Source organism: Marmota flaviventris, chromosome 4 (genome assembly GCF_047511675.1).
Source record: "Marmota flaviventris isolate mMarFla1 chromosome 4, mMarFla1.hap1, whole genome shotgun sequence".
In the NCBI taxonomy this organism is placed as follows: Eukaryota; Metazoa; Chordata; class Mammalia; order Rodentia; family Sciuridae; genus Marmota; species Marmota flaviventris.
The window spans coordinates 130,160,124-130,177,018 of record NC_092501.1 but is presented as its reverse complement, the minus strand read 5'-3'; the positions used below and the strand labels follow the sequence as shown (position 1 = coordinate 130,177,018).

The 16,895-nt window shown below is 36.7% G+C and overlaps 1 long non-coding RNA gene across 1 annotated transcript in view; it reads right to left on the bottom strand.

Moving 5' to 3' along the window:
- Window positions 1-10,186: 10,186 nt before the first annotated feature.
- The window catches only part of LOC114087492 (uncharacterized), a 79,169-nt gene continuing 72,460 nt past the window's right edge, over window positions 10,187-16,895 (bottom strand). Inside the window, exon 4 of the long non-coding RNA XR_003581834.2 lies at window positions 10,187-10,326. This is a non-coding gene — a long non-coding RNA (uncharacterized lncRNA). The remainder of the gene's footprint in view (window positions 10,327-16,895) is intronic.

Genomic DNA, 16,895 nt, shown 5'->3' with positions numbered 1-16,895 from the left:
TCCCACCCCCAGATTGCTGGGAAGAATATGGGAAAACCAGTTCATTGCTGTAGTAAGGATTTGACTGTACTAACAGAAGGTGAGGAGTGAGTAGAGCTGGTTTTTTAGGCTGCTCTGGAGAAGGAGGGAGTATAATCAAGTGAAGAAAGCATTGCCTAGGTAGTAATCCCCCACTGGGCAGCAACATTTAAGAATGAGCACTGTCCTCCTTTGTCTGAGCTCATTATGTCCCTGTCTACATGCCCTACCCACAAGGCAGTGTAGGGTAACTTCTCTTCTGAATGAGGCAGTCAGATTACTTAACCTGTGAGTGACTGAGTCCTATGGGGCAGGGTAGACAGCTGATGAGCCCCCCAGTCATCGGCTGATCCTGCAGTGTTGGCAAAAGCCACACCTGGGAAACATACCTTTCCAAAAGGTAAGGATGTTAATAGCCTAGACACTCAGCTCTGATGCTCGCAGTTATCAGATGTTCCAGGACAATGGGCTTCCTGGGTGCAGCAGGATATTAGCAGAATGTTCCTAGCACTGCAACAGTAAGATAGCTGCAAAAATGTTTCTAGCTCTGTAACTTTTTAGAACACAAAGAAGCCTCTTGCAGTGCCCCTATGGTTTAACTTCCTGATCATGAGACCCTATATAATAAACTTACAGTTATTTCTGAGTCACTGTTCCTCCATCAGAGTACATTGATGGCCCCAGCTTTACTTGGAAATGTCTCTGTGTTTTCTTTGTATATGTGTTTTTCTTCATCTCCAGTCACCCCTACTCAACATCATTATTAATGTTTGCACAGGTCTCAGCAGAGCAGAACTTCTTGGCTCACCAGTGGGTAACTGGGGAAGAGATAGGTAGAAGGTCATCTATTTATTAATAAACACCTAGCCAAAATAGCCTTGTCTCTACAAGGAGAGTAGCCACAGTGTTGTTGATATTTGTAGGTATTTTATTACAGGCTCTTTGCTTCCAGTCTCACCCGGATAATGTGGGGGATTACCTTCTTTCAAGTGACTCTGAATCCCAAGTTCTCACTATTTGTTGAGCAAATTTCTAATAAGTGCTATTCTGTACCAGGTACAGGAGACATAAAATAAATGAGACAGACACAGCTTCTGCCTTTGTAGAGCTTACAGTCTAGTGACAAGTTCTAAAAAGATGCTTGACATAAAAAACAATTTCTTTACAGCCCTGAGACATGTGCAGAATTTCTGAGAATGAATCCCTCACACCTCTGGATTCTGTTTCCACACATTAAAAAGTCTCAGCTAGCCAGTTTCGGTGGTGCACACCAGTAATCCCAGTAGTTTAGGAGGTTGAGGAAGGAGGATCACAAGTTCAAAGACAGCCTCAGCAATTTAGTGAGGCCCTATGCAACTCAATGAGACCCTTTCTCTAAATAAAATACAACAAAGGGCTGGGATGTGGCTCAGTGATTAAAGCACCCCTGAGTTCAATTCCTGGTCTGAAGGGGAAAACAAAAATCTCAGCTACAAAATAAAATAACTGCAGGCTTTAAATTTGGAGAGTGTTCTTGGAGAACACACAAGGTCAGGCAATCTACAGACCAAGCATAGCATGCACAGCCCCTGTCTAATGACTGGCAGACATTTCTCTTCTCAAGGAGGGAGCCTGGGACTGATAGATATATCAATGAGAGCCCTCACAAAACCTCCATCACAATGACAATTAACAGGTCACAAGTCACTTCACTCACCTTCCTGGAAAACAAAGATTACAAGCAAGCAAAACTAACTTAGCCATGGTTTTCTTTCAGTTTGGCGAATACCTGCTTTCAGCTAGCTAGGGGAAAAATTATATTTTTAATTAAAATTCCCTATTAATTCACATGGTTTAGATCAGAAGGAAGTGTAATACAAACAAACAAAAAGCTGGGGGAATTTTGCCAAAAAGATTTAAGGGCAGTTCTCCACAGTGTGAAATCCATCAGAGTGCCCAGTACCCTCACCTCCAGGTTGATTCCAGTTTGGATTATAGTAGGCTGAAATTTGGGGTAACATTTCATGCTATCCTAACAAAACAGTTACAGTGTTAGAAGATAAATGGTCTAACCCTTGTGAATGAGCCCTCTTTCCCTTTCTTTTCAACAATTTTTATTATGAGCTAAGCTAGTGTGGGGCACTAACAATACCAGGTTGGGTAAGTTATGGTCCCTGCCTTCCAGAAAAGTAGCTTGCAGCCCACAAAAAGAGGTCAAATACAATTCCATGAAAGACAAAGGGCCCTATCTGACACAGGGTCCACCTAAACTGTCTGACAAGGACTTGAAGCAAGAATGAAAACAAATAAAGACCAACTCCATGAGAAAAGCAAAGCCTATTTATTCAGAGCTCCCTGTAACAGGGAGTCAGCCACCATCGCTTAAGTCTGGGCAAGAACTCAAAGGCAGCAGCGGAGTGGGGAAGCTGTAGAGTGGAAAGAAGGGAAGGCCCGGGTATGCCCCGATGGAGGCTGTGGGCATGGAAGCTGTAGTCAGGTTAACCAGAAGTTGGCCATCCTCTGGGGCTGGTTAGGGGACATATTGGGCTGTTCTCTGGTTGGTCCAAAGTTGGAAGTGGGTAAAAAACTAGAGAAGTTGTCAGTTATTCTTGAAGTCTTGGTCAGGTGGGGCTAATTATTATAGAATTGTTATTTAGCTTCCTGGATTATTAATAAAGATAACAATCTGGCTTCCTGAAAATCTGCTTATAGCAGGCTGGTGACCTGGGTTGCTTCTTATAGAGAAGGGGATTGGTTTCCTGGGCAGGTTAGGGATCAGAATTTTATTTTTATATATGGCCTAGCTATTGTCCAATTGTAGCCTAGCCTAGTGTTCTGTTCTGTCCCAGCCTTGGACTCCATGTGACTCCACCCTGCCCCCTTGCAGCACTCCCCACCTGGCTTCCTTGGTGAGCTTGGCTGCTGAGCTTCAGGCCACTCCAGGAGACAGTCTCTGACTCCATCCAAACACGGTTCTCCCCACCTCAGTATCCAATGCCTCTCTGTGTAAGACAAGGTTAATCACGCTCACTGAAAAACAAGCAATTATTTAAACAGCAAGTTATTGAATCATACATGACCCTGTGGCAAGGGCCTGATTCATTTTTAATGGGATTAAATATTGTGGGTATAAGCATCCCAAGGCAAGCATAATAGCAATGCTATAGCAAAAACGAAAACACAAACATTACTGAATAAAAAGGCATTTAAAGAAAAATAATATACAGTATCATATTTTAAATAATGTATGTGTGTGTGTGCATGGAAAGAATATGGAAAGATAGGAAAAAATTCAGCAAGTTCTCTCTCAGTTGTAGGACCAAAGGGTTTTTTTTTTCTTTTTGCTTGTTTAATTTCTTAAAAATTTTACAATCAACATGCATTTTTCATGAAATAGAAACAATAAACTTTAATTTATTGAAAGCCTATAGAGTTTTTAAAAAAATAGAATCCTTTCATTAACAACCTATCTGACTCATGGATTCATTCACAACTGTCACCCATCATTCTCCACTTTTGAAGTTATTATAAGGATTATATAAGGTAGATGCTTCAATTGGTCTTACAGGTGAGGAAACCAAAGCACAGGCAGGTTGACAACTTGCCCAACTTCAACTTTGGTGCCTTCAGCCACTATTCTGTTTTGGTTCCTCTGTAGGACACATGTCCTTTAACTATTTATTCCTCCTCCTCCTAGCAGGCGTACGACCAAGAAAAATCACTTCCATCAGCAAACTGGGATGGTAATTATGCCCACCTCCTGTGGTAGGCTATAAGGAAAGGAGAGGACTAGGGCTGTGGCTCAGTGGTAGAGCGCTCACCTAGCATGTGTGAGGCCCTGGGTTCGATCCTCAGCAACACATAAAAATAAATAAATAAAAGTATTTAAAAAAAAAAAAAAGGCCAAGGAGATCACACACACAAAGAGGCCAACACTGTGTCCAGCCCACAGGAAGTGTTTAGCACATGATCATCAATGTAAGGGGCTACTGTTGTCAGGATTTTATGAATGCTATGGGGAGGGCTTTTGTATTTAAACTCAAAGAAACAGCAATGAGTAACGGGAATTGTTTTCATAGGGATTAAATTAATTTTAATGAAGAAATTAGGGTTTGACATAAGTTAATATTAGTTAAGAACAAATGTGAAGAATTTTTAAAAATTCATTCTTGGGATAATCTTCTCTTTTATTCAACATTTACCAATTTCAGTAATGAGTTATGGTTTATTTTGACAGAATAGCAGAAGAAAGGAAGTTCTAACCTTTCTCAGTTCATATCACCTATGCCTGAGGTCAGGCCGCCCTGGGCCTGAGGGCAGCTGAGACTTCACAAGACCCTGAGAGGCTGCACACCCTCACTTCTTACTCTGATCCTGACTGCCTAATGAAATTGTCCAAGAATCTATGAGACATTCTAATGTACCAGACCCACCCTAGGGGCTGTGGCAGAATTGGTCTGGGTGGGGCCTTAGCAAAGGTAAGGCTTAAAAAGCACGCCAAGGTGATTCAATGTACAGTCAGCCAAGAACCATTAGAACTGAAAGTACAGAGAAATAAATTCTTTGGGACTTAATTTACTGATCAAATATAGGAGACAAATAGAAGTTTGTTGGATTAGACAAAGAGAAATGAAGGGAAGAGAGGGGAAAGGGAATAGGAAAGACAGAAGAATGAGCTCTCCTATGTTCCTATGTGAAGACATGAGCAATGAAACTCCACATCATGTACAACCAAAGAATGGGAAGTTACACTCCATGTTTGTGTAATATGTCAAAACATACCCTACTTCCATGTATATCTGAAAAGAATAAATTTTTTTTTTAAAAAAAGGAAAAAATATGAGACAACAGTTACAATCCCAAGATTCAAATGCATGTTCCAAAGCAATTAACATTCACTTTGTATTTAACTTGTTTTCATTTAAACTCTCCACTAATGAAAATAATACCTAATATTTCTTGAGCACTTATAATATGCTTCTAAACAATTCATAGTTAAATAGATGGTGTAGGATCGGAATTCAGGAAGCCTGACCCAAGGATCTCATCCTGATTTTATGTTTTCAATAATGTGAACATTCTTAAACTTTAATAAAGTGTTAGCGCTGGAGGCATCACAATATCTGACTTCAAATACACTACAGAGCCAGTAACAAAACGGCTTGGTATTGGCGTAAACATACCCCCATAGACCAATAGAAGAGAATAGAGGACCTAGAATTAAACCCATGCAAGTACAGTCATCTGATTGTCAGTAAAGGTGCCAAAACATACCTTGCAGATGAGACAGCCTCTTCTAAAACTGGTGCCAAAAAAACTGGATAACCACAAACAGAAGCATGAAATGAGATTGCTATCTCCCACCCTGAATAAAAATCAACTCAGAATGGATCAAAACCCTGAATTTGAGACCTGAAACTTTAAAACTACTAGAGGAAAACAGAGGAGAAACACTTTAAGATACTGGCACAGGCAATGATTTCCTGAATAGAACTCCAACAGATCAGGAAACAAAAGCAAAAATTGACAAATGGGATTATATTAAATCAAAAGGCTCTGTCCAGTGAAGAAAGCAATCAACAGAATAAAGGGATGATCTACAGAAAATGAGAGAAAGTCTTTGCCAGCTATTCATCTGACAGAAAATTAATATCCAGAATATATAAAGAACTAAAAAAATAACAAGAGAACAAATAATTCAATCAATAAATGGGCAAATGATCTGAACAGATATGTCTCAAAAGAAGGACAGATGGCTCATAAAAAATATATATATATAAACAGGATCAACATCTTTAACCATCATGGAAATACGTAACAAAAATTCATTGAGATTCTATCTCACCCTAGTCCAGAATAGCAAAATAAATAAATAAACAAAAAGCTAGAGAGGCTGTAGAAAAAAAGGAATCCTAATACACTCTTGATGGGAATATAAATTAATATAGCCACTGTGGATAACAGTATGAAGGTTCCTCAAAAACTGAAAATAGTTCCAGCTGATAAACCACTCCTGGGTATATACCCTAAGGAAATTAAGTGGGCATACAAAAGAGATACCTGCATACCCATGTTTACTGCAGCACTTTCACAATACCCAAGATTTGGAATCAGCCTAGGTGTCTGTCAACAGACGAATAGATAAAGAAAAGGATATATATATATATATATATATATATATATATATATATATATATATGATGGAATTTTATTCCACCATGAAGAATACAATCATGTCATTTTCAGGAAAATGATAGAACTGAAGATTATCTTATTAAGCAAAATTAGCCAGACACAGAAACATACCATGTTTTTCCTTATGTGTGGAAATTAATAAAAATTAAAACAAGATGAACTGAAAATAGAAAGCAGACTATCAAGGCAGGGGAAGGGACCTGGGGGGAGGACAAAAGAGAGAGGGTAGATAGGATCGAAGCACAAGATGTGTGTGTATGGAAATGTCACAGGAGAGCCCATTAATTTGTACAGTTAATAAGACTGAATAGTTATAATAAAAATGGTTTGGACCTTGAAGATTAACTTAAAATTTGTAAGTATTACATTTTTTTGCACTTTCCCAGTCTTTTCACAAATAGGCATTTCTTATTTGTAAAAGTGTTCCTCTTATCTACTTAAGATAAGTACAGAAAGAATGTACCACAATATAGCAGAGGCTGTATATCATATCATAATAGCAGACTCAATGATGAAAAACTAAAGATTGTTTCTCTAAGATCAGGACAAGACAAAGGTGCCCACCTTTGGCACCTCTACTCACCATAGTACTAGAAATCCTAGAGAGAACAATTAGGTTAAAAAAAAAATCAGAAGCATCCAAATTGAAAAGGAAGAAGTAAAATAGTCTCTGCTTTCAGATGCCATGATCTTATATGTAGAAAACCCTATAGACATAACCAAAAAAAAAAATTGTTAGAACTAATAAATGAATTCAATAAAGCTTCAGGATACAAAATCAATATACAAAAACAAGTGCTGTTTCTATACATGGACAACAAATTTTAAAAATTAGGGGAAAAAACATAATTCAACAATCACTAAAAAAGGATAACATACTTAGAAGTAAATTTAGCCAAAGATGTGAAATATCTGTACACAAAAAACTTTAAAACACTGATGAAGGAAATTGAAGAAGACACAACTAAATGAAAAGATACCTAGAATTCACAAATTAGAAGGATTAATATTGTTTAAAAAGTCCATATTATTCAAATTGATATATAAATTCAATATAATCCTCATCAAAATTTCAATGGTATTTTTCACAAAAATAGAGAAACAATTCTAAAATTCACAGGAAACCACAATAACCTCCAAAGAGTCAAAGCAATCCAGAGCAAGACCAAGACCAAAGGCATGGCATTTCCTGATCTCAGATTAGGTTCCAAAGGTATAATCATAAAAACAGTGGGGCAGCAGCATAAAAAAAGAGACACACAGATGAATAGAATAGAAGAGGCCACCCAGAAACAGACCCTCATATATACAGTCAACTAGATTTTGACAGGTTCACTGAGAGGATGCAATGAGGAAAGGGTAGTCTTTTCAATAGATGGAGTTAGGAAAACAGGATATTGACATGCAAAACAATGAAATTGGGCCTGTATCTCATTCCACACACAAAAGTCTACTCAAAATGGGCTAAAGACTTAAGTATCAGACCTGGAATTAAAACCACTAGAAGAAATCATAGAAGGAAAACTTCTTTTCTTGTGGGAGGGGAGGGAGGTACTAGGGATTAAGCTCAGGGGCACTCAACCACTGAGCCACATCCCCAGCCCTTTTTTGTATTTTATTTAGAAACAGAGTCTCACTGAGTTGCTTAATGCCTTGCTCTTGCTGAGGCTGGCTTGGAACTCGCAATCCTCCTGCCTCATCCTCCGGAGCCACTGTGATTACAGGAGGCCCCGGCTAAGTAAATTTTCTTGACACTGGTCTTAACAATGATTTTTCAAATATAACACCAAAAGCACAGGTAACAAAAGCAAATGTTACCTGTAAATTAAGTATAGAAAGAATGTATCTCAACATAATAAAAGCCTTCAAACTAAAAAGTCCTGCACAGCAAAGAAAACCATCAACAGAATGAAAAGGTGGCTTATGGGTGGGAGAAAATATTTGCAAACCAGATATCTAATAAGGGGTTAGTACCTAAAATATATGTGTGCAACTGTGTAACTCAGGCAAAAGGGCCCCAATTTTTAAAATGGGGAAGGATTTGCAGGGCACAGTGGTGCACACCTATAATCCCAGCAGCTCAAGAGGCTGAGGCAGGAGGACTGAGAATTCAAAGTCAGGCCCTAAGCAACTTAGTGGGACCTTGTCTCCAAATAAAAATATAAAAATGCCTGGGGATGTGGCTCAGTGGTTGAGCGCCCTGGGTTCAACCCATGGTACCAAAAGAAAAAAAAAATGAGCAAAGGACATGATTGAACATTTCCCCCCAAAAAACCCACACAAATGTCCAAAGTGCAAATGGCCAACAGATATATGAAAGGTGCTGAACATCATCAGGTAAATGCAAATTAGAACCACTCTACCACCTTATACCTGTTAGGATGGCTTTTAGTTAGTTAATATGTATGTGTGTGTGTGTGTGTGTGTGTATAACATATACATATGTGTATACAAAAATGTTGTCAGGACAGAGAAAGGGAAGTTTGGTACACTGTTGATGAGAATGTAAATTAGTATAGCTATTATGACAATTCTCTAAAAAAATATTAAAAATAGAACTACCATATGATTCAACACATCCACTTCTGTATATTTATCCAAAGGAACTGAAATCAGAATCTTTTTTTTTTTAATTTTTTATTGTTGGTTGTTCAAAACATTACAAATTTCTTGACATATCATATTCCACACTTTGATTCAAGTGGGTTATGAACTCCCACCTTCACCCCATACACAGATTGCAGAATCACATCAGTTACACATCCATTGATTTACATGTTGCCATACTAGTGTCTGTTGTGCTCCGCTGGTGGGGAGGGGGGAGGGTGGAGGATGAAATCAGAATCTTGAAGCACTCTGCACCTCCTGTTCACGGCAGCATTATTCACAGCAGCCAAAAAAAAACAGAAACAACCTAAAGTCTACGGACAGATGGATAGATAAAGAAAATACATATATGTACAATGGAATGTTATTCAAAAACATGTAAACTACTATTCAGGACAACATGGATGGACCTGGAGAACATTTTGTTAAGTAACATAAGCCAAAAACAGAAAGACAATAATTACATAATCTCCCTTTAACTGGAATTGAAAATAGTTAAACTTATAGAAGCACAGAATAGAATGGTGGTTACCAAGGGCTGGGGAGCAAAGGAAATGAAAAAGTATATTCGAAGGATGCATTTCAATTATGCAAGATAAATAAGTTCTGGAAATCTGCTATGCAGCACGTTGCCTATATCTGTAGTATGCTATACTGTATTGTATACTTAAAATTTTCTAAGAGTATATATCTTATGTCAAGTGTTCTTGTAAGAAATAATAATAGTAAAAGGAAGAGGAAGAAACTTTGAGAGATGATGGATAGGTCTATGGCCTTGATGGTGGTGACTGTTTCACTGCTGAATATTAGCCCCAAACTCTTGGACACAACTATTGGAACTAACAAACTCATGAAGTTGTGTACATTAACTATATACAGCTTTTTATATGCCAATCAGATCTCAATGACATGTTTTTAAAATAATACTATCTAACTGAACTCTTGACATTTCCTCTCTCGGAAAATAAACTCTCAAATTACCTTTTACTTAATTTAGTTATTTTACTTTCATAATTTTGAATTTGAAAAATGAGCAGGATACTCACAGAAGGGATCTGGTGTCAGATCTACCATTGAAAATGTGGGGTATAATTTAATGATGTGAAGTGACCATAGGGAAAAACACTCAGAGTTATGCCCAATTTTTAAAACTTGTTGTAAAGTTTTTGGAAACTGATAATATTATACCATAGGTACCATATCCCTATTCAGAAACTGAAATGAAAAGCTGTGCAACTATATAGAGTATTTGGCACACACCCCAGGAGGCACTTCGTTTGCATAAACTAAATAAAAAAAGATCAATATTTGCATGGAGTTGGGGAAGGGCAAAATCTTGAACCATCTGGGTAATTGTGTAATTTACTAAAATAAACCTTACCACAGACTGCTTGCTTTCTTCATCCACAATCAAGAGTTAGAAGTAATAAAAGTATCAGAGGAGGGGTTATGTGATTCTTATGTTTGTGAGAGAGCTGAGTCTTTTACCCCAGGGTGTGTCACTGTTAGGGTTGAAGGATAACTTTCCTAAAAAAAAAAAAAAAAATTGTTGATTGCTTATAAATACATGTTTAAGAAAAAAAACTAGTTTCATTTTAGTCTTGAATGTCTCAGACTTGGTCACTCTTCCCTAAGGGAAATTACTGTGGAGTAAATGAGCAAAATAGTCTTTAGCAAAATGCTATTTTTCACATTCAGAGAAAAGCACCTTTGCCCCTAGTGTTCTTCCAAGATGTGTGATTCCAGGACCTCAGACTTGGCAAACAGATTGAGGAGCCCCAATTGAGAAGCAGGGCCAAACCGACTCCACTAGCTGAGTGTTCTATTTAAGGTTTTCATCTCCAGATAACTGAGTGCTGTAATAGGAGTATTTCTGCTCTGTGGTGAAGTCTACTTAGAAACAAAATCTCCAAGGAAAAGGCTACCAAGTAAACTGAACTCGCTGATGTTCTCTCCAGACAATAACAGCCAGTTAAGTAAGACAACTGGAATAATTCAGCTTCCTAAATCACAAAGCATGAAAGGCAATATGAAATATGATATGAAGACTGCAAAAATAAGTGTACAAAAGTCAGGAGTATTCATCCAAAATAAAAAATGTGGGTGAGTATTAACTAAATTTCTAGAAGTTGCTCTGATATGTTTTAGTCCACAGAAAGAATTCCTTCCTGCCAAGACTCAGTGTCAGGTAGCAACGTCAAGTCTAGCCGCTTAGAAATACGCAGGTGTGGCAGCATTGAAAAGCTGTCGGCAGTGAGTTACATCCAGCTGACTGCCCTTCGAATCCCCATTTTATGCATTCATTCCTCACCCAGCACACAGCCCCGGTGTGAATCTGTCTCCTTGGACTTGGCAAACATACCTGGCACTTCTTTTGTGTTAACCCTTGGCTTTCATTGTGAGAAAAAGTCTGTCTTCTCCACTTCTCTGCTTTTTGTCTCTGGTTGGCATCTCCCAATTATTTCTGATCTACTTCTATACCCACCCCTAGAGGCACTGGGCTACATTCACTTCACAAGATTACTTCAAAATAGATAAATTCTAAGTGGATCAGTTAGAAAGAGACCCTGACAAATCACAACTCCAGGGAACAATTTTAATATCCCTAAAGCAGATCAGAAAAAAAAATAAACAACAAAATAAACGACCTTGATCTAATAAACATGCATCACACAGAGGATGCTATGCTTTTGAGAATTCGTGAAACAATTCCAAAAACATCTTTGAAGCAAAATTAAGGCAGACTCAACAAATACCAAAGAAATAATATCATATAACTCTGTTCTTGAGCCATAACACAGCATAACCAGGAATCAATAAAAATTTTAATTTATGTTTTAAAACCAGAAATATGCTTCTAAATAATTCCATGGTCCAAGAAGGACTGTTGTGGAAATTATTTTTTTAAAAAATGGAAGTGTTTTTCAGGATGCAGCTAAGTGGTATAGGAAAAATGTATAGAATTAAATTCAGATTGGGAAAAAAATCAATGTAAATTAATAATTAATACACTCAACTCAAAACATTATTTTTAAACTACAAAGTAAGCCAGGGTAGAGGGGAAAGATAATATGGTAAGAGAAGAAACAAATTAAACAGAAGAGGGTAAAGAAAACAGTATTAACAAAACCAAACATTCTTGCTTTGAATAGCAAAATCTTTGGCAAGAGACAAGAAAGAGGGTGTGCAGAATAAGAAATATTAGAAATGAAAAGGGAGCAAAATATAGATATAAAAAATGTCTTAGTCTGTTTTGACTGTTATAACACAGTACCTTAAACTGGGTTATTTATAAACAACAGAAATTTATGGCTCACAGTTACAAGGTCGAGAAGTCCAAGCTCAAGGTACCAGCAGATTCCATGTCTGTGAGGGCTACTGTCTGCATCACCGGCAACTACATCTGCTGTATCTTTGGCAGGAGTGTTGGACAAGCTCCTTGGTTTTCTTTTATAATCATCTCCTAAACTTTCCACCTTTAAACACTATTTCATTGTGTCTTAGGTGTCAGAATATGAATTTGAGGGGAAGCACACTCAGGCTAAGGAGTAAAGTTTTGTGAAATAAAATGAGAATACCATAAAATTTTTTTAAAAAAAATTTAAATATCATGGAAATTTTCTGGAAAAATACTGCATCTACCCAAAATTGATTCAAGAAGCAGCAAACACATAAACACACACACACACAAAAAAAAAAAACTAAAGAAACATATATCCACTAAAGAAAGTGAATCAACAATTTAAAGGTGGGGAGTGGGGGTGTGTTATTTTACAAAGAAGCACCAAAGTATCAGGACCAGACAAGTTTAGGGCATATTTTACCAGACCTTTAAGAATTATATAACTGCTTTCTTATTCAAACTTCTACAGAAACCAAAAGAGAGAAAATCTCTCCAATCTTTTTATGAGACTAGCAAAACCTTAATATCAAAACTGAACAAAAAAACAGTATGAGGAAGAGAAATTTAAGGCTCACTTTTATGAGCATAAATCCTACCCATAACATTAGCAAAAAATGAGAAATGTAAAGATGATTTAACAAAGGTAAAATCTATTAATATAAGACGCAGACCATAGCTGATTAAGAAAGAAAGTCAACATACTTTCATAATAGGTTTATGAAACTAGAAAGAAGGAAAGAAAACTTTTTTTTTGGATAATAAGTGAGGTTTAATTTATTTATTTATTTTTTTATTGGTTGTTCAAAACATTACAAAGCTCATGACATATCATCTTTCATACATTTGATTCAAGTGGGTTATTAACTCCCATTTTTACCCCAAATACAAATTGCAGAATCACATCGGTTACACATCCATGTTTTTACATAATGCCATATTAGTGACTGTTGTATTCTGCTACCTTTCCTATCCCCTACTATCCCCCCTCCCCTCCCATCTTCTCTCTCTACCCCATCTGCTGTTATTCAATTCTCTCCCTTGTTTTTTTTTCCCCTTTCCCCTCACAACCTCTTATATGTAATTTTGTGTAACAATGAGGGTCTCCTTCCATTTCCATGCAATTTCCCTTCTCTCTCCCTTTCCCTCCCACCACTCGTCTCTGTTTAATGTTAATCTTTTCCTCATGCTCTTCCTCCCTGCTCTGTTCTTAGTTGCTCTCCTTATATCAAAGAAGACATTTGGCATTTGTTTTTTAGGGATTGGCTAGCTTCACTTAGCATAATCTGCTCTAATGCCATCCATTTCCCTGCAAATTCCATGATTTTGTCATTTTTAGTGCTGCGTAATACTCCATTGTGTATAAATGCCACGGTTTTTTTATCCATTCATCTATTGAGGGGCATCTAGGTTTGTTCCACAGTCTAGCTATATGCTAAGCCTCAGGCTAGCATCATTCTAAATGGAGAAAAACTGAAGGCATTCCCTCTAAATTCTGGAACAAGACAGGGATGCCCTCTCTCACCACTTCTATTCAATTTAGTTCTTGAAATACTAGCCAGAGCAATTAGACGGACAAAAGAAATTAAAAGCATAAAAATAAGAACACTTTTTTAACCTAGAAAACAGTATATGCAAAAAATATATAACCTTATCTAGTGATCAATGGTAGAAGCACCTACTAAAAAGCTATTAATATAACATAACTGTTTAACTTGTTGCTGGAGGATTTTACCAATTCAGTAAGACAAGAAATAGAATGAAAGGAAAAGGGAAAAAAGTTCAAAATCACCATTAATTGAAGATCATATTTTTGTCCATAGAAAATCCAAAAAAATTCACAAACTATTGGAACTAACAAGAGGGTTCAGCAGGATTGCAAAATTTTAAAATCAAATAACAATAATAATAATAATTAATGCCATTTCCATACATAATCAACTATAAGTTAGAAAATAAATGACAAATTAAAATTACCATTGGGGCTGGGGATGTGGCTCAAGCGGTAGTGCGCTTGCCTGGCATGCACGGGGCGCTGGGTTCGATCCTCAGCATCACATAAAAATAAAATAAAGATGTTGTGTCCACCAAAAACTAAAAAATAAATATTAAAAAAATTTTTCTCTCTCTCTCTCTCTCTCTCTTTCTTAAATAAATAAATAAAATTACCATTCCATGATAAATGGATGCTTTTAATATTTAGAACCCTTGGAGATAATCTATCAAAAGTAGCATATTACCTTAAAGATTTAAATTATATGATTTTAATAAAGGATATAAAGTAAATGAAAAGATACACTATATATTTATTTACTAGATCATCTCAATATCATAAAGATGTCAACCTCCTTTAGATTAATCTACAAATTCAAGGAAGTCCCAATAAATATGGCTGCTTGTCATGGAGATTGAAATATTTTTTCTGAATTTTATTGGAAAAATAAAGAGTCAAAAATGGCAAAGGAGAGTACAGAAAAAAAAATACTTCTCCAGTTGATAGCAAAGCTATGGCAAAGCTGTAGTAATTAAATAATAATTAAAATAACATAAAAAATGACAGCTCAATGGGGAAAAAATAGAGACCTTAGAAATTGAAACTGTCCCAGAGGAACTGTCTTTATGATCTTGGATAGGAAACAATTTCACAAACAAAATATATTAAGCCCAAACCTAAAGGCAAAAAAAAAAAAAAACAAACCTATAAATAAATTCAACAACATTAAAATAAATCCTCCACATAATTTAGAAGTTAAAAATCAAGCTACAGATTAGGAGAATTATTTACAGTCACTATGAAAAAATCTTAATAATAAAAATATATAAATAACTTTTACATACCAAAAAGTCTAACCAATAGAAAGTGGACAAACGATATGAATAATCAATTCATAAAGGAGCCGTTTGACTCACCAAAATACAGATAAATGATGTCTAACTTCATCAATCATCAGGGAAACGTAAATTAAAACAATAATAAAATAGCATTTCATGCTCATGAGATAAGTGAAAATTAATAAGTAATGAAAATTATGAAGGATGTATAAAACTGAAAATTCTACAGGTGGAAGTTAAACCTTATGTAAGCTTTTAAAGACAGATAATTGGCATCAATTAATAAAACCGATGAATAACCCAACTATTCAGGAATGCCAAGCCTCAGTATAGATCATAAGAAAGCTCTAGCACGTATTCCTTCAGAATCATGCACAAGGATGATCACTGAAGCATCACTGATGATGTTAAGAAAGATAGAATCAACTGTGTAGTGTCTGTGACTAATGGAATGGAGAAATAAACCATGGTATATGTATCTATCAGAGCATGGATCAGCAGCTAAAACGAATTAACTAGGTCCACAAACATGGATAAATATCAAAAAGGTAAGAGGAGAAAAAGCAAGCACCACTCATATCAAATGTCAAGCATACTAAATGATATAATAAAGTCAATAGAAATAAATATGTAAATGTGTATATGTACTAAAAGCATAAGAAAAGTAAAAAACACACATTAACTTCAAAAAAAAATGTACCCGGGAAGAAGGAAAGGGAATGAATGGGTCAGGGAAGGTAAAATTAGACACACAACTGCTATGTTCTGAATTGTGGCCTCCTTGGTTCACACATTGAGGCTATAACCTCCACTGTGCCTGTATCCAGTGATGGGACTCTAAGGAGGTAATCAAAGGTAAGCAAGGTAGTTAGAGTGGCGACAGCCTCCTGATGGGAAGAGGCATCCTTCCTCCTGCTCTGTGTACATGTACCACGAAAGGCCATGCAAGGTCACAGCAAGCCAGGAAGAGAGTCCTCACCAGGGACCATAAGCACCCTGCTCTTGAACATCCCGGCTTCCAGAACTATAGGAAAATAAATTTCTGTTGTTTAAGCTACACAATCTATGGTATTCTGCTATAGCAACCCAGGCTAATACAATGGCAAAACATTGGCATTTGTTAGATCTAAATAGCGGCTCTACAGGAGTTTCTTATATTACTCTCTGTGCTTTTTATTTTATTCTAAATATTCCTCTAGATGTCTGCAGTCATTGTATAATCTGATGCTACGAGGAGAACATCAGAATTATAGTCACACTTAGAACAATGCTACAGAAAACTCAGTTTTCCCTGGAGGTCATTAAGTTTTATAATGTTTCACTGAATAGAGTCTCCTAATATGGAGGGTTACTTTTGCCAACTAGTGAGGTCACATGAGATGCCACCAGGAGATTGGAAATCTGACAGGCACTGATGCCCTTCTCCTACATTGAGTCCCTTCCTGGCCAAGAAGTAAATGCCCAAGAGGATGGATACTATCACTGGTTTTTTGTTCCATTCCTTAAATATTAGAAAAACAGACTGTGCTGGTTCCAAACCTGTCACCCAAACCTGTTGACATGCCATCATTCAAACAGCAAGAGGTGTGTTGTGTGCTATCCATATCCCAGTGTACTAAAGATCCTTGGTGTGCAGCCAGGAGATTAACACGATTACATTGTAAGCACTCAACAAGACAGTCATTAAACAAAGAGTTTGCATTTTGTATATTACTATTTGATTTTTAGTTCAGCATTTATGAGTTGCTTAGGCATTACCGCATGAAACAGGACAAAAACTAAACCATGATGTTTTAGATTGGAAGTCATTATCCTGGAATGGGAACATGGTGCCAGTGGATCTTAAAGTTTATAGCACATCAGG